The sequence below is a fragment of the Mytilus californianus genome, unplaced genomic scaffold, assembly GCF_021869535.1.
Source record: "Mytilus californianus isolate M0D057914Y unplaced genomic scaffold, xbMytCali1.0.p SCAF_12, whole genome shotgun sequence".
In the NCBI taxonomy this organism is placed as follows: domain Eukaryota; kingdom Metazoa; phylum Mollusca; class Bivalvia; order Mytilida; family Mytilidae; genus Mytilus; species Mytilus californianus.
In genome coordinates this window covers 39,711,924-39,735,674 of record NW_026262604.1, presented here as the reverse complement: position 1 = coordinate 39,735,674, position 23,751 = coordinate 39,711,924, and the positions used below count along the sequence as shown (strand labels likewise).

Sequence of the window (23,751 nt, the reverse complement as noted above, 5' to 3'; positions counted from 1 at the left end):
TTCTGATATAATCTCGAAATGTAAGTTGAATGCTGCGAAAGTCAAGAGTAAAACGGCAAATCCAAGTTAAGAGGAGCACCAACCTTATATAGCCTGTGGTGTTCCATGTATAAGTCATAGATTATCAGCCAAAATAATGAAATTCTTGATATGCAGCTACTAATAAACCCAATAAGCACTTACCAACAACACAGTCATAGGCGGCGTTTTTGGTGGAAGAAGGAAGTTGGTAGAGGAGCCCTAAAAAAATTGGGGACATAAAACCGTTAACAAAATATTTGGTGTAATGGAAACAACAGACCCTTTTCATATTATCGACTTTTGACTCCGGAGTATATAATATTTTGACAGGTAACTACTCTGTAGAAAAACACTCTTGCACGCGGTAAAGTAAGAGAAACTTAAAGGAGTAAAAATCAAGCTTAAATTCGGTGCAATTAAGGGAAAGAAGTAACTGCTTTCTCCCAAAATTGCAACAACTGGAAGCTTGATTCCTACCACAGAGTAAGTAACCTGTTGAACATTATATACTCCGGAGTCAAGCGTCGATAATATGACAATAGTCTTGTATGCCCCTTTCCCTCGAACCCTAGATCCTGCCGTGGCAGTTACACATAACATGATCTTAAAATAATCACACTAACCATTTTATATGTCCATATAATTGTTGGTTCTGGATGTCCTGTTGCCATACGAGTAAAGTTATGTGCCTTTCCAGCCATTACCACGGACGTTAAAGGAGGGATGACGATTTTTGGAACATCTAAATGATAAACAAACAAAGACCATGTTTGTAAAAGGAGTTCATATTAAAAGGTAACACAGTTGTTTACCTTTACGTCATATGGTCTCCGGAGTAGAGTTGTCTTATTAGCATTCACACCACATCTGCTTATTTTTATATTGATGCAATATTTAAAAGTGAATAAGTTTGCTACATTATATATAGGTGTCCCTGCCGATCACATATTAAAACAAAAGTTGAAGCTACGTACAATATACATGTTCCTAAAGAATTGACATTAGATTATACTTTCTTTAGACACATTATTAGCCTTTCTTCCCTATTTTGGGAGTATTTTTGCTTTGATAGAAATTTTAATGTTCAGTCGGATACCGGTGAACAAACATGTCCAGTGCAACAGACTAACATTTACACTTGAAAAAAGGTGTATACTAAATTCAGATATAGGCATATGTTCACATTATAGAACTAGACATACTTGAAAATTTTATATATGATTTGTCTGAAAACTCCGTCTATGGGTTAGGTTTTATTGATCCTAAAATCTTAAAAGAATTCGTTTTTGTTTTTGTATTTGTCTTTAGAAAAGATTATCCAATTATTCAAAGTGAAATATTTGCATTCTTCATTAACACTTTAAAATTGTCTTTTGGGAATCATATGTTTCTTGTAAATAAACATTTTCAATACTTGAATCTCATTTTCTTACCGTAGGTTACTTTAAGTTGGATGTTCGCCTGACTGGTACCTGCATCATTTGTTGCTATACATTTATAGGTCCCAGTGGTTGCATTCGTCACACTGTGTATAATCAACGTGTTTCCAGAAGATTGAACAGGAATCTGCGCAGTTGTAAAAAAGATTTACTTTCAAAGATAGCTTAAATGTTAAAAGATGCAAAGGGGGCATGCAAAAATCTTAATCTTAATGAATTGCCAGTGGCAAATATACAAATAAAAAAAGTTTAGTTGTAATAATTTTTAGTTCTATTTTTCAAAAATCCACTCTACTTTTAAAAATAAAACAAAATTATTTATTGTAACAAAGGAAATCAATCTTCAAGTCAAATATAACAAGTTTCTTGGAATTATAATGTTATGAAAATTATTGAACCAATGTTTGCATATATACTAAACTAAGTCTTCAAATCACATTTTTACATTTTTTATGGGTTTTTAACTATTCTTTGGATTTGTTGCCGAAGTTTATCGGATCGTGACATTGATAAACAATCAACACAGAATCATAGAGTACGTGGAAAATAGACGAGTTGATAGAGCGATGTTACATTTGTTTTATATTTTGCATGCATTTCCATTTGTTAATTCAACTTTCCCATAACAGTTGTTAAATGGTTTGGTGTATTAAATTGTTCTTTCAGAATCAACTGATGGCACTTACGCTGTGTGGTTATTGGGGTTCTAACGAGAGGTCTCATTGTGAGGTCCCTGCATACGGAAAATGTATCGACAAATTAATGTACGGGAAGACAATAGTTCAGAAGTAGGACATTTTTGAAGATGTTGATACGATAAAAGATTTTATTTTACAAAAACGTCCATGTACACTTGTTTTATAGTAAAACTTAGCCATTCTAGTATTTAAAAAATCTTCAAACTTTTTTTAAAATTTGAAGTTTCATATGACTTTAAGGTGCAATGTTTACTCGACAAAAAATTTAATAAATATTTAGTTCCGCAACGTGGTAAGGTTTAATATTATTTTTTTTTTAATTACAATATGTTTATCAATATTTTTTTCTCCGTATAAGAATGCTGCTATGCACAAGACCAACATGCTCGGTTGAATTTATAACGTGCTATTTAACAAGGTAACAGTCCGCTAGATGGCATGTCACCCTACCGGACACATAAATCTAACTCCGTGCCAACCAGTCTATACTGTCATAAATGTCAAGTGTTTTGTGAAGAAGCAGCAAATAACAATTTTCAAGTCTTTGGTACGACCCCGCCTTGGTTAAAATTTACGTTCTACTATACCCAAGAACTACTACGAGAACGTCTCGGAGACATGAAGGTTGAAAAAGCGAAAAAAAAAGACCAACAAAAGTTCAGTAAGTAACATATGAAACTAAATGTTGAAAACTACGAACGCTGTCAAAATCAAGATTGAATATTGGTACTTCTAACGGATCAAAAACAGTCCCTTTTCCATTAGAGGAACTCTTCAGGTTTCTTTTACCAAGTAAAAATCCGGTGATATGTTGCAATTGTAAAACAAAAATGAATGAAGAATAATAGACATATTTGTGACTTCACCAATCCGAACATATAGAAAAGAAACAACAGTAGTTTACTAGCTATAGTTAGCTAACTATAAAAATAGGTTAAACCGACCATTCTTTGCGGAAAAAGCCTGTACCAAGTCAAGAATATGACAGTTGTTTTTCGCTCGTTCCGTTGATAGATAACGTTTGATTTTGTCAGTTTTTATGACCTCTCCTTTTTTTTTTAATTTACCTCGGAGTTCGGTATTTTTTTTTACTTTTTTATCGATGTTCGAAAATTGTAAATCGATTTTGAATATATAAGCCTAGATAAAAAAAACGCGGTGGAATCACATAATTCTACAACAGAGCAAAAACGACTGTGTCGAAAAAGGGAGGCGTTATCTGAAATGCATGCATCACCCGTAATGTGAATTAGACGTCGTCAAAATGTCAATGAAAATAACACATTATAAATTCACCAGAAGCTTTATTTTCTAATTTTATCATCATGAACGATGAAAACAAAATTTTTGAAAGCCAAGACTGTATAAATGGTAAAATAATTGAAGAGGTATATGACTAGAAGGACCCTTAAATTAATAACAAAATTTACCTATGTTCAACTTTGAGTAAGTGGGTTGCAACCGTATTTTCATAATCGTTACTTTATATTTATCAATGGAGAATTTTTAAAAGTTTGTTATAAATCATGACTTCTCCTGCGCTGGTGATATCCTCTGGGACTAACAGTCCACCAGCATCAACGTCAAATTAAGAACTTGCAAAACCTCTGTATCTGTTTCCTCTTTTGTGTTGTGTAGTTGTATACAAATCCTGATGTGGTTGATTGTTATGGAATATCTGTTTCACATATGAACACAAATATGTTACAATTGTAGTAGCCAAACTCTCGTCCTCTTTTTTTCGATAGTCACATCACCGAATTTGTACTAGACATGAACAACACGGCATATGTATGAAGTTGAACAGGATTTGTTTACCTCTTGTAAATACCTGGAACCACCCTGGTATTTGGGGTTCGTGTTGTGTGGTCTTCATAGTTCTGTGTAGTGTTTTGTAGTCTTGTTTTCTATTTGTCGTTATTCCTTAAACCATGGAATTGTCGGTTTAATTTTAACTAATGCATTTTGATTGCCCCCTGTAGCATGTGTAGTATCTTCCGCCTTTTTTGCATCAAACTTTGTCAGTTTTGTTCGTTATCTCTATTTGTTTGTCCAGTATCACGATTTCTTTGTCGAGTACCTCAATGTATGTGTTCGTTATCACGACTTATTTGTCAGTTTTCATTGTTTATTTCGATTTAATAATCCATCATCGAGATAGGGAAACAAATCGAAAAAACGAAAAATAAATCGAGATAGCGAACAAGCAAATAAAGAAAACGAATAACTTAAGCTAGATAACGGACTAGTAAATCTTGATAACCGACTTGTAACTCGTGTTTACAAAAATGAAAGGTGTATAAGACCTTACAAGATCTCTGAGTGGATTGTGTTGGAATATAAACTTCACTTCTTAATATTGTCATAATACAAAAAATAAGGACATCGGTAAGACAGTTTTTAAAATGTGATATTGTTAATGAATAGTCAGACAAAACTCGTTAGAAACTGTTAAAATGTAAATTCATAAATGGTAAGACAAGAAGGGAAAATACACCAAATGGAAATATGAGAGGTTTTGAAATTATGTTAGATTGTATAAAGGCATAATTTTAGAGTTATCCTTTTATCAACAAAAGCTTCTCGTACTGTTAAGATTATGAATTTCTATATAAAAAGCAACCAGATTGGTATATGATACTAATTCATAGAAACGCTTACGTTATTGTGAATCCACGTTACGTTCGGTGTTGGGAAACCCGTTACACTACAGGTGATTCTAGCTTCTGTGTAGTATTTCACTTGTATAGTTGACGGTGCATGTATCAATGGTGCTATATGAGGCTTTTCATACCGTGCTGTTATACAGATATAATGCATACATATAAAAGTTTTTCAGAAAGAAACTTCTGTGTCGTAGAGAGGTCTAAGTAACTTGACAAAGGTTTTTTGGGGATTGAGTCTCGTCGTCATTACTCTATTCTACATGTCACGTTCAGAAAGTACGTTAATTTTTATTCTTGTATCCTGGAATGTTTCAAACAAAACAAACTAACGCCATTATAGTGTATGAAAATTTTGTCAGTAAAGCCAAAGGAGTCAAAAAATACAATTAATTTATATATATTGTGTGTCATGTGTTTCATATTGTGTTAAACAAAGATAACACAATCACATATAAATTCATTGTACAAAATCAACAAAAAAAATCTAGATAACATGTACATTTTGACTAGTTTCTGTTCAATGAGAAAATTTGGAAAAATCAAAATAGGTTAGGGTTGGGCAAAACATATGATCAAACTATTTTTTCGAGACACAGAGTCTCACAGATGCGTGCATGCCCTTTAAAAAGCTCACACAAGCAATGATTTTTTAATAAATCAATGTTTTACATCAAAGTTTAATGGATACATGTGGAAGTTTATTATCTTGATTGATGAAATATAAAGACACTAAACTAATTCTATGTCAACATATCCTTAATGTTCTCAATGACTTGCATATTCATTTTTATAACATTGTAGCCAGAGCGTATCACTTGTATCGCTTACCTTTCACAATTACTTGTACTACTTTTATGTCAATACCGACTCTGTTCTTGGCTGTACATACAGAGTGTCCACCATTAAAAGGTGATACATTTTCAAAAACAAGAAAATGTCCCAGTTGCCTTGCATTATGTGGTAATGATGGTTTCAAGTAGAAAATGAACAAACAATGTGCTTTCATTTAAATAATTAATGTCAGCCGACCGATTCCAGTTATTTAAACAGATAATATGTCTACTTCATATCGACATTTTATTGAAAAACCTCGGTTGATTATCTCACGAGTTGTTTTACAATATTTTTTAAAGAAAAAAATATATTTGTGTGGCCTATTTCGTAAAAGTTATGCATGCCTTTCTTTGTGCTGTTGCAAAAATATACATTTTAGACATTATTGTGGTGTAAAAAACATAAAATAGAAATTACCACGTTTTTCAAATCATTTGAACCTAAACAGTTTGTCGTCATAGGTACTCTCTTTGAGTCACATGTAAACATAGACAAAGTAAAAGTCACAATTTCGTATCACATTGCAGAAAAGGCTTACAAAGGTAAATCATTTATGGTATCCCATAATTTTAAGGCACTTTTTCGTTAGCGTGACACGAGGAATATCTCTACGTGTGGATAATAGATAACATGCCACAACCATAAGAGAATACAACACGTCAACAATAATATTCTTTTGAATACTACTCAATACGATGTGTTGTTTATCAGGAAAACGTTGTTAAATTCTCCCTTACCATGCTCGTCCAAATTGAACGTATTTCTTTACTAAAAAACTTAGTATAAATAAAACCAATTATACACCAGTAGCAAGTAAATGTCTGTCTCACATCTAGTGTAAACAATACAGTCGGTGAAGGATGTTTCGCAAATGCAATACCTTCAAAATCCTTTTGAAATAAAAAAATCAAATATGATAGTCTTCCATAAAAAAATACTATTATTTATGTTGCAACAATATTTTGATAAGGGACTTTCCGTTTTGAATTTTCCTTGGAGTTCGGTATTTTTGCTATTTTACTTTTTATACTCACATCAAGAGATTCCCAGGTGACAGATGGTGTAGGAACACCTTCTGCATAACACGGTATAGTTAATAAACTTGATCCTTCAAGAACGGTTTTTGTATCAGCGAGATATACATTGGGTCGAATCATAATGGAAGACGCTGCGTGAAAAATAATAATAATAAAAAAAAAAAACATGCAAATATCAAATTTCTAAAAATTTATTCTAAAAGAAATGAGCTGGTAGCAAGTGTATGACATGTGCTTGCATTGCAGAAGAAGCCATTGCTGCGCTTGATTGTTTTTCGTAGTCTCTGCTTTGTACTCAATGGCTTGAACGCGAATCTAAATATAGAATAATCCAAGCCTTCATCAGAAGCGATATATGTCCTTTTTTCTTACTTTTGAACATTACCAATAACAATATTACTAATAGCCTTCGAATAATGATACTATTGCTTTTTATGAAAACCTTGAACAAAATATTTACCCAAAAATTGAACAGTTCAATGCAATTGTGAAAACAAAATCGAAAGCTATAAATTATAGTAGTTTCAGAATCAAGAGGCAAGTAACGTCACATTGCACTATTAAGTCAACCAATTACAAGACTTTAAGTCAAAATTTCCAAATGATATGCACTCATATCTACAAAATACTATTCGATACAATAGATCAAAGAAAAATTGTGGTCACACAGATCACAAAAACGACTTGGCTGAAAGTTGCGATCTGTACAAAACTTATTACACAAATATAGTTTTAAAAATGTATTCCAGAAACAATTTCAAAAAGCTAATAATTTTCATGTACACATATTATTTAGCAACATATACACTTGAACTTCATGTTTTACATGTGAATTCGATAACACAAATCAGCCAACGCCAAAAAGTAATTAATGCTTCTGACTTTATGAGATTAAATGCTTTGATTTTAATCTGGTACATATTAATTATAGACTACTACGTGTAGTATACGCAAACTTGGGTGCTCCGGAAGAGAAGCAGTTTCTGCTTTGTGTAATATCTATGTTATGTTATGTTTATGTTGTACATTCTATTACTTTGAAATAATATTCACATAACGTACCATTCTCACAATTATTGCCAGTAAAACCAAGGGGACAATGACAGGTATGTCCTGACTTTTGGTCATCAGTACAGATCCCTCCGTTTTGACATTGATAACTATGACATTCGATGTCTAAAAAATGCAATCTTAACTAAGTTCTATTTTATCATGATTAGGAACTATCATTTCAGAAATTTGTGTGATATTCCAAGTACCAATGATGTAGAATTTTTGAAAGAAAAAAGGTTATGGTATTAGACAACAAAACGTCTGCACAAATAGTTTACCAGTCCTTCTTATATTATAAGTATGTGTCAACGGATGAATGATATTTTTTATATCAATTACACTTTAAGTTGTACAACCATTTTACACTCTAATTAAGTCTTTGAAGCTGACTCCTAATAAGAAAGTGAGATCACGTTTATTTACTCGTCAACAGCAAATAAAGAAATAAAAATGGAAAATTTTAGAAATGTCGATTATACACATTTAGATATAACTAGAAAACTATGTAGGAAATCCTTTATTTAGTATTCATAAGACTTATTATTGAAAGTTAAATTAACTCATCATAAACACAAGGATTGAAATTATGTGCGCCAGAAAGACTCAGGTTTGGGATAATTATGGGATAGGATATGCTAATAAACTGGACAGTTTACAGCTAGAAGCTGATAGAATAGAAATGGTTTACCTATACTTACAAACACTGATCCCTTTATTTGGCAATCGCCAATGGCAGTCAGCAGGGTTTAAGAACATTTGTTATTCGACTTGTTAGTCAAATGCATTTTGTTAAAATATACTTTTTCACTTTTTTGGTCTTTTGGAAAATGTTGTTTGTGCTGTATTTAGACCCCTCTAACAAGAAATTTGTTTTGCATGCACACGTATAAAAATTGCGGTTTGTTATCCAAGGCAATCATAGGTTTGAACGTTGTTTTCAATTTAGACTTGTTTATATTTTTTCGTTTGGGCTTGTATTATATTTGCCTTCGGGTTTATATGATCCGTTCATCCTATTTTGACTCCTCAAAAATCAAGAGTCTATCCTAAATTGAGGTAAATTTTATGGCTTTCCAAATACTGTTTCGATTCCTAACATCACTGAAGAGACATTAATTGTCGAAATCCGGATATGGTGTACAAAAACCTTTGCACCTTTTGTTTGCGGTATACCATCTTTTCCGCAAGTTCATTGTTTTCTGTTTAGTATTAAATTTATAATTAAGATCCATTTATTACATCGGTGATCCGTTTATTTGGCAATCGCCAATGGCAGTCAGCAGGGTTTAAGAACATTTGTTGTTCGACTTGTTAGTCAAATGCGTTTTGTTAAAATATACTTTTTCACTTTTTTGGTCTTTTGGAAAATGTTGTTTGTGCTGTATTTAGACCCCTCTAACAAGAAATTTGTTTTGCATGCACACGTATAAAAATTGCGGTTTGTTATCCAACGCAATCATAGGTTTGAACGTTGTTTTCAATTTAGACTTACTAATGGTAGTTATATATATATAGTCAATAATATTTGATGTGCAGTTATAGTAGGATATGCACTTCTCATTTCCATAGAGATTATTTGGTCCCAATCCCTCAGTCATTCGCCGAATATTGTTTTTATTGGGATTTTATATTGATTTTGTTACCAGAAAATTAAAAGCAAACTAAATATTATTGTTATATACATATACACATTCATGGATCTACAATCTTTTGATACCTGTATCTTGGTATTGCACAAGGTCATGTTTTTCTCTGACTGTTTTTGACGTCTTTACACTAAATCCATTGGATGTACTGATTGATAATTTAGTCTTAGATGCATGATTTTTGTTATTAGTTGTTAGGGGCTTTGAAATAGCTGTCAGAGTAACTGCAAGTACTCTCAGATCTGTATTTAGTGTCTATTTGTTGTTGGGATGTATAAGTTCCCGGCCACAACCACTTGTATTTGTAGTATTTGTATTTTTATCCATCTGATGAGTTAAGCCTTTTTCAACTGATTTTTATAGCTCGTTCTTATGATGTACTGTTACACCATTGTCCCAGGTTAGGGGGAGGGTTGGGATCCCGCTAACATGTTTCCCCCCGCCACATTCTGTATGTATGTGCCTGTCCCAAGTCAGGAGACTGTAATTCAGTGGTTGTCATTTGTTTATGTGTTACATATTTGTTTTTTGTTCATTTTTTGTACATAAATTAAGCCGTTAGTTTTCTTGTTTGAATTGTTTTACATTGTCATTTCGGGGCCTTTTATAGCTGACTATGCGGTATGGGCTTTGCTCATAGTTGAAGGCTGTACAGTGACCTATAGTTGTTAATTTCTGTGTCAATTTGATCTCTTGTGGAGAGTTGTCGCATTGGCAATCATACCACATCTTCTTTTTATACGATTGTCGTATATTGGTATCAAGTCATAGTCGTCGTCCGAAGACACTTGGTTTCCTGACAAGAACTTTAGTACATGTATTAGTTAATAGAAATCTATGAAATTTAAACACAAGGTTTATAACCACAAAAGGAAGGTTAGGATTGATTTTGGGGGTTATCATGGTTATGGTCCTAACAGTGTAGGAATTAGGGGCCAAAATAAGCATTTTTCTAGTTTTTAGACAATAACTGGTGGAACGGTGTATGGATCTCTCTGAAATTGTACAACAATTATGGAATAACTAATCGAAGAATTCAAATAGAGAAAAATATTCAACGAGTGACCGAACAACACATTAATTCACTAATGCGCATAGCGCATGAGTTAATTATCAGTGTTGTTCGCTCACCAGTTGAATATTTTTCGATATTTGAATTCTTTGATTAGTTATTCTTTTTATTACATTGGCAAATGGCTTTTTTTAATGAAATTAATGTAGAAAATGTAAGGAACTATATCTTTTTTCTACGCATTCACAATTTGTTTTGATCCGACGTTATCGACGTCTTGACAACGCCTATTGTTGTAGGACGTCAGAGAGTGAAATAACCACAACGGGATGGCTAGAATTGGCTTTTGAAAAAAAATTGTAGGGGGGGGGGGCAATTCGCAACAGCATAGTGTATTGCACAAAAGCAAAAAAATTGAATATAAATTCAAATCATTTAACCAATTCTAAGTTCTTTGACTACAGTTATTCTGTGTCAAACATTTATTTTTAATCCAAATTCAGACCTGTATCAAGCGCGAATGTTGTGTCCATTTTTGCCCCAACTGTTCAGGGTTGGACCTCTACGGTCGTATCCAGCTGCGCTCGGCGAAGCAATTTATTTATATTTAATACTTTTACTTAACTTAAATGTTGAAAGTTTCTGATTAGGTCAGTTTGAGCGAACCAGTAATGATAAGTCATTGATATTTGGTATGTAGTTGTATGTCAGAGCCATAGTTATTGTTTTGCCAAGCCCCTCAGTTATAGTCTAATGATTTTGAAACTTTTGCAAGTCATGCTTCATTGACTTTGGATGTTTTACATAGCTAACATGTTTAAGCCTTGTCATTTAAATCTCAACATTTGAAATTAACTAACAGGATTACATACAGGCAAGACATACTTCTACAATGTATGTCTTAAGTTTATGCTTGAAATGTATACCAAAGGTTTATATCAGTAATGTCTTGGATAAATAATTTATACAGGAATAATGTCACTTTGAAATGTATGAGTTAGAAAGTAAGTGCTATTAAAATTTAGGTTTACAGAAGTTATTCCTTGGAAATATACATTGTTTAATGTAATGAAAATTGCATTGCAAGCAATCCCAAACAGGTCTAAATTTCTTGTAGATTATTTATGAAAATGTTTAAAAGAACAACCATATTGTATACTACAGCAAAAAAGTTTTGAGGTTGTATATTACTATCATCTCGTTCGAAGACATTTGGTTTCTGGACCATAACTTCAGTTTAAGTGTATGAATGTCTATGAAATTAGATTTAAAGGTTCAATACCACAAAAGGAAGGTTGGGATTATTTTTGGGGGTCATGGTTCAACCAGTGTAGGAATTAGGGGCCAAAAAAAGGCCCAAATCAAGCATTTTTCTAAATTCAGGACAATAACTTGTTTATAAGTATTTTAATTGCTATGAAATTGTACCACAAGTAGATGGTTAAGTTTCATTTTGGGGGTATTTGCCCAAACCGTTCAGGAATTAGAGACCAAAAAGGGTCTAAAACAAGCATTGTCAGACTGGCCTATATTATGAATTGATCATGATAAGTTGTTCTCGTTTAGAATACATAAAATATTTGCCACTGGACATGAAAATAAGCAAAAAAAGTCAATTAATTTATTTTTTGTGCATTATCAGAATGAATTTGCAAATATATAACAATTAAATTATGTTGTATCCTTGGAGCTTTTTCAATGACCTAGCATATAAATATAAAAAGATGAGGTATGATCCTCAATGTGACAACTATCAATTAATAGACCAAAGAACAAAGATGTAAACATTTACTGGTCAATGTACAGCCTTAAACAATGATCAAAATCAATACCATAAAGTAACCTACAAGGATGAAAAAATATAAACTACATACAGTAATGGCAGACATCAAACAACATAAGAACCAACTTTCAAAATTAGCCAAAAAGGACTGGATTCATCAATAGGTCTTATAATAAAAAAGGTGCAAAAAACATGTTTTCCCAAACTAAAATATTTATCAGTTTACATTCAACAGATTTAGTGTAACAATGTTTCACAGTTTATCATTTTATGCAGTCTTTAGAAAAGTATGACTGTGTAATGTCAAAATATTCACTATATCAAAATGGTATAAAACCTATTTCGCAATGCAAGTATGCAAGGATGTACAGACAGACAAGTGTAAAACTTAATTCCCCCTCCGTTACGACAAGGGCATAAAAAAGAGATGCACAATGGGACTATGTCGGGAGTTTTAATAAATTATGAATTACATGTTTATGCAGAAAAAACACATACAAATGTGTGTTCTTGTGTGCAGATATAACTAATTCCATGTCAAAATTCCATGTATGTTTGACAAGGTTATTGATATCCAAAAAACATTAAAAAAGGGGGATTTTCCAGTTTTTGGACAATAACTCAAAATGTGTTCACCAAATGGCAAGAAACTTATGTGACTTGTTTGTATCTATTGACATGAGCTCCCTTTTGATTTTTATAAATTTAAGATTTTATGTTTCCAAGTTGTGGGGTTTTATTCATTTAAAAAAGGGAGATTTTCCAGTTTTCAGACAATAACTCAAAAATGCTTACAGCAGTTTTCATGAAACTTTGGTGAATTGTTTATATTTATTGTCGTAAGCTCCCTTTTTATTTTTATTGATTTTAGATTTTATGTTTCAGAGTTTAATATGTGATTTTATTCATAAAAAAGGGTGGATTTTCATATTTCAGACAATGCTTTGAGCAGTTATCATGAAACTTTGGTGACTGGTTTATATCTATTAAGATAACCTCCCTTTGGTTTTTCATGAATGTCTGATTATGACATTGAAAAGTTATTGAACTTTATTCTTTGAATAAGCGATTGGTGTATCATGTGCTCATGGTGCAGCTGTCTATTAATTTTGGGCCAGGTTTTCAAATTGGTCTACATGCAGGGGTTAAAATTTGCATTAAAAAATGAAAGGTCCTGGACTATTTGAAATTTTCAGTCCAGTGAAAGGTCCTCCATTCTTTTTGTCAACGTTGAAACTATTCTGAAGCTTACGAAAGGTATAAATAAAATTTGGTTGATTATATAGGGAATCACTGAAGCATGACTGGAGTGGGCCCCACCCCCTTAGTTATAAAAAGTTCTGGATCCGCCACTGTTTACTGTCACATCACTAGGTAAATACAGAATTCTCCTAAATGTATAAGCTAATTGTTTGCAAAACTCTTTGAATACTTATTATAGTCTTGCATCCACATGCTATTAACATGATTAATAAAGTACTGTTTTCTCCCTTTCAGCAGTACATTGTATTACAACAAATGGACAGAGGAGTTGACTATTGATAGTGACTGATAATGGACTGGAGTAACCTAGGGTCCAATGACTCCATGCCTGACAGTCCATGTGTACATGTATGTCAACAGCCAATTCTAAGTAACCTTAAACATATATATACAAAAGACCTAAAATAATAGTATGTGCATCTATGGGAGACTTATATGTCACTGTTGTCACACAGTGTTGTGTGGCTTCATTACTGATTAGAGACTAATCAGATTATCCTTTACTTTAAGTTTAAATATAATGCACATGTACTCAATGATTATGACTTGCCTTCATTTCACTTGTAATAATTATGATGCAGGATCCAACAAAAGTATATTTTTTTTTACCTACATTTTCTGCGTCAGTCTCATTGATTTATTAAGTACCTTGTAAATGTATATGGATTTTATAAATAAGGTCTTACAATGTATGGTAGGATTGTCAATGAGAAAACTTTCCATTAGTCAAAGAGGATGTAAAAATTTTTAATTTTCAGAATTAGCTCCTCAGATGTAAGTGGAAGGGAAGCTATATACATTATATGTTTAAATGAAATTAACAACAGGATTAGATATTGAGGAGATCCTATAGCTACAGTATATATAAATGTAACTGGTATGTATTTATTACAGTATTTAATTTCTTGGATGATGGATCGGCTTCAAAGTAACAACACTTGGTCAGCACCTCAAAAGGAACATGCATGCCATGTTTGGTTTCATTCCATTCAGTGGTTCTCTAAAAGAAGATATTTGTATGTATTTCCCATAGGGTCCTATGTTAAACTAAGTCCTCCGCTGGCGGCCATCTTGGATTATGGATCGACTTCAAAGTAACAACACTTAGTCAGCACCTCATAAGGAACATTCATGCCATGTTTGATTTCATTCCATTCAGTGGTTTTCTAAAAGAAGACATTTTTAAATATTTTCCATAGGGTCCTATGTTAAACTAAGTCCCCCACTGGTGGCCATCTTGGATTATGGATCGGCTTCAAAGTAACAACACTTAGTCAGCACCTCATAAGGAACATTCATGCCATGTTTGGTTTCATTCCATTCAGTGGTTCTCTAAAAGAAGACATTTGTATGTATTTCCCATAGGGTCCAAAGTTAAACTAAGTCCCCCGCTGGCGGCCATCTTGGATGATGGATCGGCTACAAAGTAACAACACTTGGTCAGCACCTCATAAGGAACATTCATGCCATGTTTGGTTTCATTCCATTCAGTGGTTCTCTAGAAGAAGTTCAAAATGTAAAAAGTTAACGACGACGACGGACGCCAAGAGATGAGAAAAGCTCACTTGGCCCTATGGGCCAGGTGAGCTAAAAATACTGAATTCCAAGGCAATTTCAGAAAAATCCTAAGGGTTCCACAGAACCCAGTGTCTCGCCTACTTTTGCTGTTAATTGCAGGCTCAACAAAAATGAGAAAAAAAATTAATAAAAATATTCCTTTCGATACTATCTTTTGATTGTAAGAAGCTTCTTTCCAAGTTTGGTAAAAATCCAGGATGGTTTATAATCAAATAAATGTTTTAAATCTTTAACTGCAGACTGTATGTAATGTTAACTGGAAGAAAGACTAAGTCCATTTATAAGTAAAGTACGGATGAACAGGTACACAATTTTAACAAAATTTCCTTCTAGATACTAGCTTTTGATCATAAATAAGCTTCTGTCCAAGTTTGGTAAACATCCAGGATAGTTTAAGAAAGTTATTAAAATTTTAAAAACTTTAACCACAGAGTGAATGTAATGTTTCCTGGCATAAAAACTAAGTCCATTTATAAGTAAAACACGGAAAAACAGGATTTTTTTTTTACAAAATTTACTTCTGGATACTTTCTTATGATCATAAACAAGCTTCTGTCCAAGTTAGGTAGAAATCCAGGATAGTTTAAGAAAGAAAGGGAAGTCAATGGTTGTAGCTGCTGGATTTTAACATAAAAAAAGTGCTTTTTTTATTGTCGAGCCTTTGACTTTTGTCTAAAAAGCGAGACATAGCGATCCTACATTCCGTCGGCGTCGTAATTAACAAGTTCTGGGTCGAAGGGTTCAAAAAGAAAGATTTTGAAAGCAGAGAAAACTGTGCACCTAATGACCAGCATGACATTATAAGATGACAAAACGAAAAATCTTAAAATTCAGGCTAAAAATAAGGCTAAGGTACTTTGCTTCAGTCACGACCCCATGATGTCCCGGGAGTATTCTAGTATATATTATATATACAGGTAATGTGTAGTACACATGCATGAATAGAGTTAGTTTTCATTATTACGGTAATTTATGTTGATAAAAATGAGAATATGTAGTATTATTGCCAATGAGACAACTATCCACCAGAGTCCAAACGACTGAATGTTAGCAACTATAGATCACTGTATGAACAGCTTTCAACAATGAGCAAAACTGATACTGCATCTAGCAAGCTATAAAAGGTCCTGAAATGACAGATGTAAAACAATTCCAATTTACGTAAAAGACATTAAACGAAAAATAAATATGATAAACAACAACTATTATATTCCACTCCAGTTGTTCACACGATATATATATATATATATGTAAGTTTGGTAAATCATTGGAGATTAAATTGATGTTATCATTTTTTGCCTGATTGGTAAGCCAATATTTGATGTATGTTTTACAAAAAATATATGCTGTTTTTGTTTCGCTTGATAGAGTCAAAAAGCGAGGCATAGGTATACTGTTTCTGGCGTTGGTGACGACAGCGGCGTCAACAATGTATTAGTTTGTGATTAGGTCTAGTTTATAGTGAACCACAAGTAGTAAGTCGAAGATAGTTGGTATGCAGTTGTATTAGTATTGGCACATCTCATTACCATGGAGATTATTTGGCCCCTCCCCCTCAGTTATGGTTTATTGACTTAATTTGAAATTCTTGCTTAGTCTTCATGTATTAGTTTGTGATTAGGTCAGTTTATGGAGAACTACCAGTGGTAAGTTAATTATGATTGGTATGCAGTTGTATAAGCATTGGCATATCTCATTTCCATGGAGATTATTTGGCCCCACCCTCTCAGTCATGGTCTATTGACTTTTAAATTTTTGCTTAGTTTTCATGTATTAGTTTGTGACTAGGTCAGTTTATGGGGAACCACTAGTGGTAAGTTCATGATAATTGGTATGCAGTTGAATACGCATTGGCATATCTCATTTCCATGAAGATTATTTGGCCCTGCCCCCTCAGTCATGGTCTATTGACTTTGAAACTTTTGCTTAGTTTTCATGTATTAGTTTGTGATTAGGTCGGCTTATGGGAAACCACTAGTGGTAAGTCAATGATATTTGGTATGCAGTTGTATTAGCATTGGCACATCTCATTACCATGGAGATTATTTGCCCCCCCCTCAGTTATCATTTATTGACTTTAAAATTTTCTTAGTTTACATGTATTAGTTTGTGTTTAGGTTTTTGGAAAATGACGCTATCAGCGGCATGTTTCTGATACCATTGACCAGAACTTACGGAAGTCGATTATTGCCTCCGCCTACCGCACTCGGTTTCATATTTACTATTTTACATACTAACTGGAATCTGCTTGTATTACGCTACACTCGAACAAAGTGTTTTAGTCGGACGGGAACCAGTTTACATACTTTATTTTATTTACCAAAAAGATATCTTGACCTGTCCATATGTTTTTTGTTATTAAATGGTATTTGGAGCTATCCCTTTGTTATATTTTTCATATTTATTCGAGCTTTCACTTTTATGCACATGTCTTTAATACAGTCGTAAACAATTGTATGTATACATGATAAATAGATCCGTTTTGTTATGGTGTTGGACTTTTTACCCTCCAATGATCAGCAATCGCTAGACAAAATAGTTCTCCTAAATAATGTCAGCCTTTCATGCCATTTCAACTTTACAATCATTAAAAAAAGTGATATCCATTGGATAGAAACTGGTCTTTATCCAGATTTACGAAGATTTTAAAAATCGGAAATACGGTTATACCCACGCGGTGCGTATTCATGAATCTTTGTTTACAAAACAGGATTTCGGAACGTCTCTAGTTTTTAGATCGTAAGTCACGATAAACTCAAACTGAAAGTAAACAGTTGTTTGTAAGACGCCGGGTTTACTCACCATAAACAAGCTGAAACGTTCAGTATGGCATATATTTTAGGTTAAAGACGGTCCCATTCATTTAAAAAGCATTTTGAAAGTAGACGATGGGATTATTTCAGGTTTAGGGAACGAGTAAATTATCACAAAGTTCATTTCTTGACGACCTCATAATTTCATCATGTCGATGGTACAAATCGATTTTTACTGTTTACTGTCCCTTTTCATGTTTTGTATTAAAACGGTCGTTTATTTTTTTTTAAACCCGAACCAGGCATATGCATTCTGTAATTATACAAATCATCGTTCTTTGTTCAATAGATAGTATCAATTTCAACTCTTACATTATATTTTTTTTAAATATATTTGCATTACACATGCAATGGTAGTACCTTTCCAATTACTATTTAAGTGTTGTGTCTAAATTAAAGTTGTAACACTTTATAGTGACTGGAAAGGGTAGAAAAATTCATCAGATGAGAAAAGGCTGAAGATACTTCAAACGGCACCGAATCATTAGATATTGCATCTTATAAAAAGAAACTGAGAATTGGATAGTTCCACTTCAAGGTAAAAATGTTTATCACTTGTGAAATGAAATTAAAAAAATATTGTAACACTGTAGTTTATTAATAAAGATACTATTATGTGTATTTCTGTATTGGCCTTATTATTGGTCCTCAGACCAATACACCCAAGACATGGACCAATAACAAGGCCAATACAGAAATACTTGCGCAATGATATTATAGAATGACAGTATGGTTCAATAGCGGGAATCAGCCCCTCAACTACTTTTTACTTAAATATTAACTTCTGGCTTCAACGCTTTGTTCGTCTTGTCTGGAGATCTTGCTGTAGTTCCAGTTCAGCAAGCATTTTAGAGATGTATCCCGTCCATCCTCTTTTGACTTGTAATCTCTGGTGATAGATTAAGCCGCTTGACATTGTATCCTTTCAAACTTGTTTTTTTTTGTTACCGTGTAGGGGTCCCATACTATGGCTCCATATTAAATTATAAGATCCATTCCTAAAGATCTAGATCATTGTTCTAATCTGACACAAATTTCAATAACTGGAATGCTACCCAAGTTGAATATATGGTGACCCACGAGAACAGCATTATCACTATTGAAATTGTGTTTAATACCATGATTGTTCAATGTCATTAACTTAAATGGAGACAGACATTTGACCTGAAAGACATGAAAGGTGGTGTGGGAGTGCAAAATCAAAAACTAACTGACTATGATATATGGTTAAAGAACGAATATCAATTACATGGGTCAACATGGTCAAGGGCAGAGTTGTTATAAAATAACAATATGGCAAAGAAGTGGTTTCAAGTTTCATATAAAGCGACCTGACTGACATGAAATAAAAAATCGAAGGTGTATCCCTATTTGTCTAATCTTCAAGGTGAAATAAAACTAGAAAAACAATATTATACTATTGTCTAAATATACAGAAATATAATTTGCTTCAAGTAACAGAAATAACTAGGTCACTAGTAACTTATTTAATGAGTATGTGGGGTATAAAAGCTTGCTAACAACAGGCTCTTCATAATCATTTTGGTTGAAAAGGATACTAGTAGTCTATATTCTTGATTTAGAAAAATGTAATTGCAAGAAAAAAATCACATTACTTAGAATACTTTAGATCATTCAGGTAGTCTATATTTATATGTACAAAAGAACAGCCAGTAGTCATTGGATATTGTAGATCATTCCGGTAGTCTTGACCTATTTATTTATACAAAAAAAAACCAGCCAGTAGTAATTGGATACTGTAGATCATTCAGGTAGTCTTGACCTATTCAATTGTACTGAAAAAAAAGACACATATACGAATATCAATTATATGCTTACGAGACATGTTGCAATGTTAAACTTATTACGGTATGTGAAAATCAAGACTTGTATAAAACATATCACAATATTAGAGACAGTGGCGTCATTTTTCCTCAGAGCTTTCAGCTCTTTGATTTAAAGGGAACTACTTATGATAAGTCAATGGTATTTGGTATGCGTTGTATTAGCATTTGCACATCTAATTTCCATGGAGATTGTTTAGCCATGTACCTTTAGTCATGGTTCATTGACTTTGAATCTTACATGTTAAAGTGTTGCTATTTTAATTTCAACATTTGCATTATCGAAATTACTAAAAAGCGAGACATATCTCTGTGATAACAGTTTATTTTTTTTATTACAGCAACTGTATTCCAAGAGTCTGACGGCTGATAATGTATTACAGGATTTTATCATTCAAGCAACATCTTAGAAGGATCAGTGCAAATGTTTGAAGGAAGCCTTGGGTACAAATAGCAATTCCAGCAATTACATGCAGGAGAGAACTCTTAAACATTACTTACAGACATGTAGTCATTATATGGGAGTGGTGTATTTAAGAAATCTAAAACACATGAAATTAAATATTGTGTATATTATTTCAACCACAAGTACTCTCAGAATATAATACAATTCAAATTCAAATTATTGTGTCAACATGACAATTATAGTCTAAAAATGGAAAATGCATGTTTATACTGAATTTTATATAAATATTTGAAACAAGAAATGATTGTAACAGGATGCTGTTACGAAGTCTCCCAAACGAAGCTCCCATAATTCGTAATTCCCAGGGTCGCCTGACATTGGGCCACATCCAGTGAAAATTGGTTTGGTCCAGTAAAGTTATATGCATTAGTGATGCCTGGGGACTAACCTTGTATATCATTCAAATCATCTTGGCATGACAAACCAGAATATATATGGTTTAGGGGTGGGGATCTCGACCATTTACAAGATACTAGAACATTGGGGGTGGGGAGGAACCCCTGGGGACTGGCCCTATACGTCATTCAAATGTTCATTACATGAGGAACAGGAATATATATGGTTTAGGGGTGGGGATCTCAACCATTTACAAGATATAAGAACATTGGGGGTGGGGGGAACCCCTGGGGACTGACCGTATACGTCATTCAAATGTTCGAGACATGACAAATAGGAATATATATGGTTTAGGGGTGGGGATCTCGACCATTTACAAGATATTAGAACTTTCTCAAATGGCAGGGGGTCGGGATGACCCCTGGGGACTAACCCTGTATTTCATTTGATGTGCTTTATCATGACAAACCAGAATATATATGGTTTAGGGGTGGGGATCTCAACCATTTACAAGATATTAGAACTTTCTCAAATGGCAGGGGGGCGGGATGACCCCTGGGGACTAACCCTGTATATCATTCAAACCATCTTAGCATGACAAACCAGAATATATATGGTTTATGGGTGGGGATCTTGACCACTTAGAAGATATTAGAACTTTCTTTAATGGCAGGGGGTGGGGGTGACCCCTGGGGACTAACCCTGTATTTCATTTGATGTGCTTTATCATGACAAACCAGAATATATATGGTTTAGGGGTGGGGATCTCAACCATTTACAAGATATTAGAACTTTCTCAAATGGCAGGGGGTCGGGATGACCCCTGGGGACTAACCCTGTATATCATTCAAACCATCTCAGCATGACAAACCAGAATATATATGGTTTAGGGGTGGGGATCTTGACCACTTACAAGGTATTAGAACTTTCTTAAATGGCAGGGGGTGGGGTGACCCCTTGGGACTAACCCTGTATTTCATTTGATGTGCTTTATCATGACAAACCAGAATATATATGGTTTAGGGGTGGGGATCTCGACCATTTACAAGATATTTGAACTTTCTCAAATGGCAGGGGGTCGGGATGACCCCTGGGGACTAACCCTGTATATCATTCAAACCATCTTAGCATGACAAACCAGAATATATATGGTTTAGGGGTGGGGATTTTGACCACTTAGAAGATATTAGAACTTTCTTAAATGGCAGGGGGTGGGGTGACCCCTGGGGACTAACCCTGTATTTCATTTGATGTGCTTTATCATGACAAACCAGAATATATATGGTTTAGCGGTGGGGATCTCGACCATTAACAAGATATTAGAACTTTCTCAAATGGCAGGGGGTCGGGATGACCCCTGGGGACTAACCCTGTATATCATTCAAACCATCTTAGCATGACAAACCAGAATATATATGGTTTAGGGGTGGGGATCTTGACCACTTACAAGGTATTAGAACTTTCTTAAATGGCAGGGGGTGGGGGTGACCCCTGGGGACTAACCCTGTAACTCATTTAATGGGCTTTATCATTTAAAACATTTTCAATTAAAAAGATTGTGTCTATCACAAACGGTTTTCAATTTATAATCATTTGAAAATTTTAAAAAATAAAATCCCATAGGGTTCTATAGTAAAACCCTCTTTTCTTTTTGCCCCTCAAAGTACCCCTTTATAAACCCCATTGCACAAACAAAACCCTGATTGCACCACTAGACATGTTAGTCTAACATATTGTGAAACCCTAAGTTAATCTGACAAGCGGTTTTGGAGAACGGGTGCGGACAAGTTCAAATTTAAAAGCGGCGGAAGAAGAAGAAGAAGAAGAAGAAGAAGAAGAAGAAGAAGAAGAAGAAGAAGAAGAAGAAGAAGAAGAAAGAAGAAGAAGAAGAATAATAATAATAATAATAATAAGAACTGAGCAAAAACAATAAGTCTTCCCAAACTTCGTTTGGGAGACTTAATAACAAGAATTTTTAGTCTATTGTGCAGCCAAACTTTGAGATCTTCTAATGGTATATGCCTGTTGTTTGTCAACATTTGTTTTCTTTTTGCCTTAACCTTATTAAGATTGGTGTTGAAATGAAAAAAACTGAAATACATATATGAAATAAGAAGGAAATGGTTGTAAATAACAGCAAGACTTTCAATATGGTATATGTCATGATCTACTTAATTAACCAATCAAAGAGCTTCTATCAACACTAAATTCTTTAAATATTTTTTTTTATTAGGATGAGACTTTAGACAACCACTGAAAAGGTTCCTGGCTTGAAACAGGCACATGAATATGTGGCAGAGTGAACTACTTTTTTCCCTAAAAACTTTCAAAAGAAAAATTGGCATCTTTTGCAAGTGAGACAATTTCCACAATGTGATTGCATTGTCTCATGACTGATAACCACAAAATGACTTGTACAAACATATTAAAAATGAAATACACATCAGTGCATACATATTCTATAAATGAATCACCAATCCTTACATCACTTTTAAAAAAAAGTATTGAGACTTGACCATAACCGAAAAAATTCTAGGAGTGAACTAAGGTGACCTGGATATTTGCTTGCCTTCTTTGCTTTATTGCATCCTATCTCTTGCATTGGAGATATTGTGAGTTGGGAGTTGATAGATAAATATTTTTTGTATTGTTTAGGATCAAGAAAGTAAAATATAATGGAAGTATGAACACATAGTCAAGACCAAGAAGAATATTTATATATATCAAAATAGAATGTGTACTAGATTAGCATTAACTTATCTAAAACATGCTCAAATACTGTGAATTTGTGTGATTGATGCTCAATTCACCTTAATTTCATTTTAGAAAAATTAACATGAAAGCTTGATTCACGTTAGTTTCACATGAAACATTTAATATGAATTTCACGTTAAAGCTCAATTCACATTAATTGCACATGAGTTTCATGTATAAGCTTGTTTGAGGTGAATCTCACAAGAAATTTACGTGCACAAAATTTGCCTGTGTATATATATAGAAAACACATGTATAACGCATGTGTTACAAAACGCATGTAATTCACTTGAGAACTAAGATACATGTCAACAATCATGGTAATTGGACAAATAGGAGGACATTTTGAAATATATTTAATACAGGCACCATGCCTTTTAAATGCAGTAATCACGCATGTATCACAGGTGTATTTCCTTACGCATGTTATTCACATGTGAAACGCATGATTACATGTGTGTATCATGCGTATCACATGTGTTTTCCACACATGTATCACATGCGTGGC

General features: G+C 33.5%; 1 long non-coding RNA gene across 1 annotated transcript; it reads left to right on the top strand.

The window, feature by feature from the left end:
- Nucleotides 1-13,658: 13,658 nt before the first annotated feature.
- On the top strand, nucleotides 13,659-20,349 carry LOC127721809 (uncharacterized). The gene is made up of 3 exons (XR_007991479.1): nucleotides 13,659-13,800; nucleotides 14,211-14,329; nucleotides 20,029-20,349. It is a non-coding gene; the product is annotated as an uncharacterized LOC127721809 (long non-coding RNA).
- Nucleotides 20,350-23,751: the final 3,402 nt, after the last annotated feature.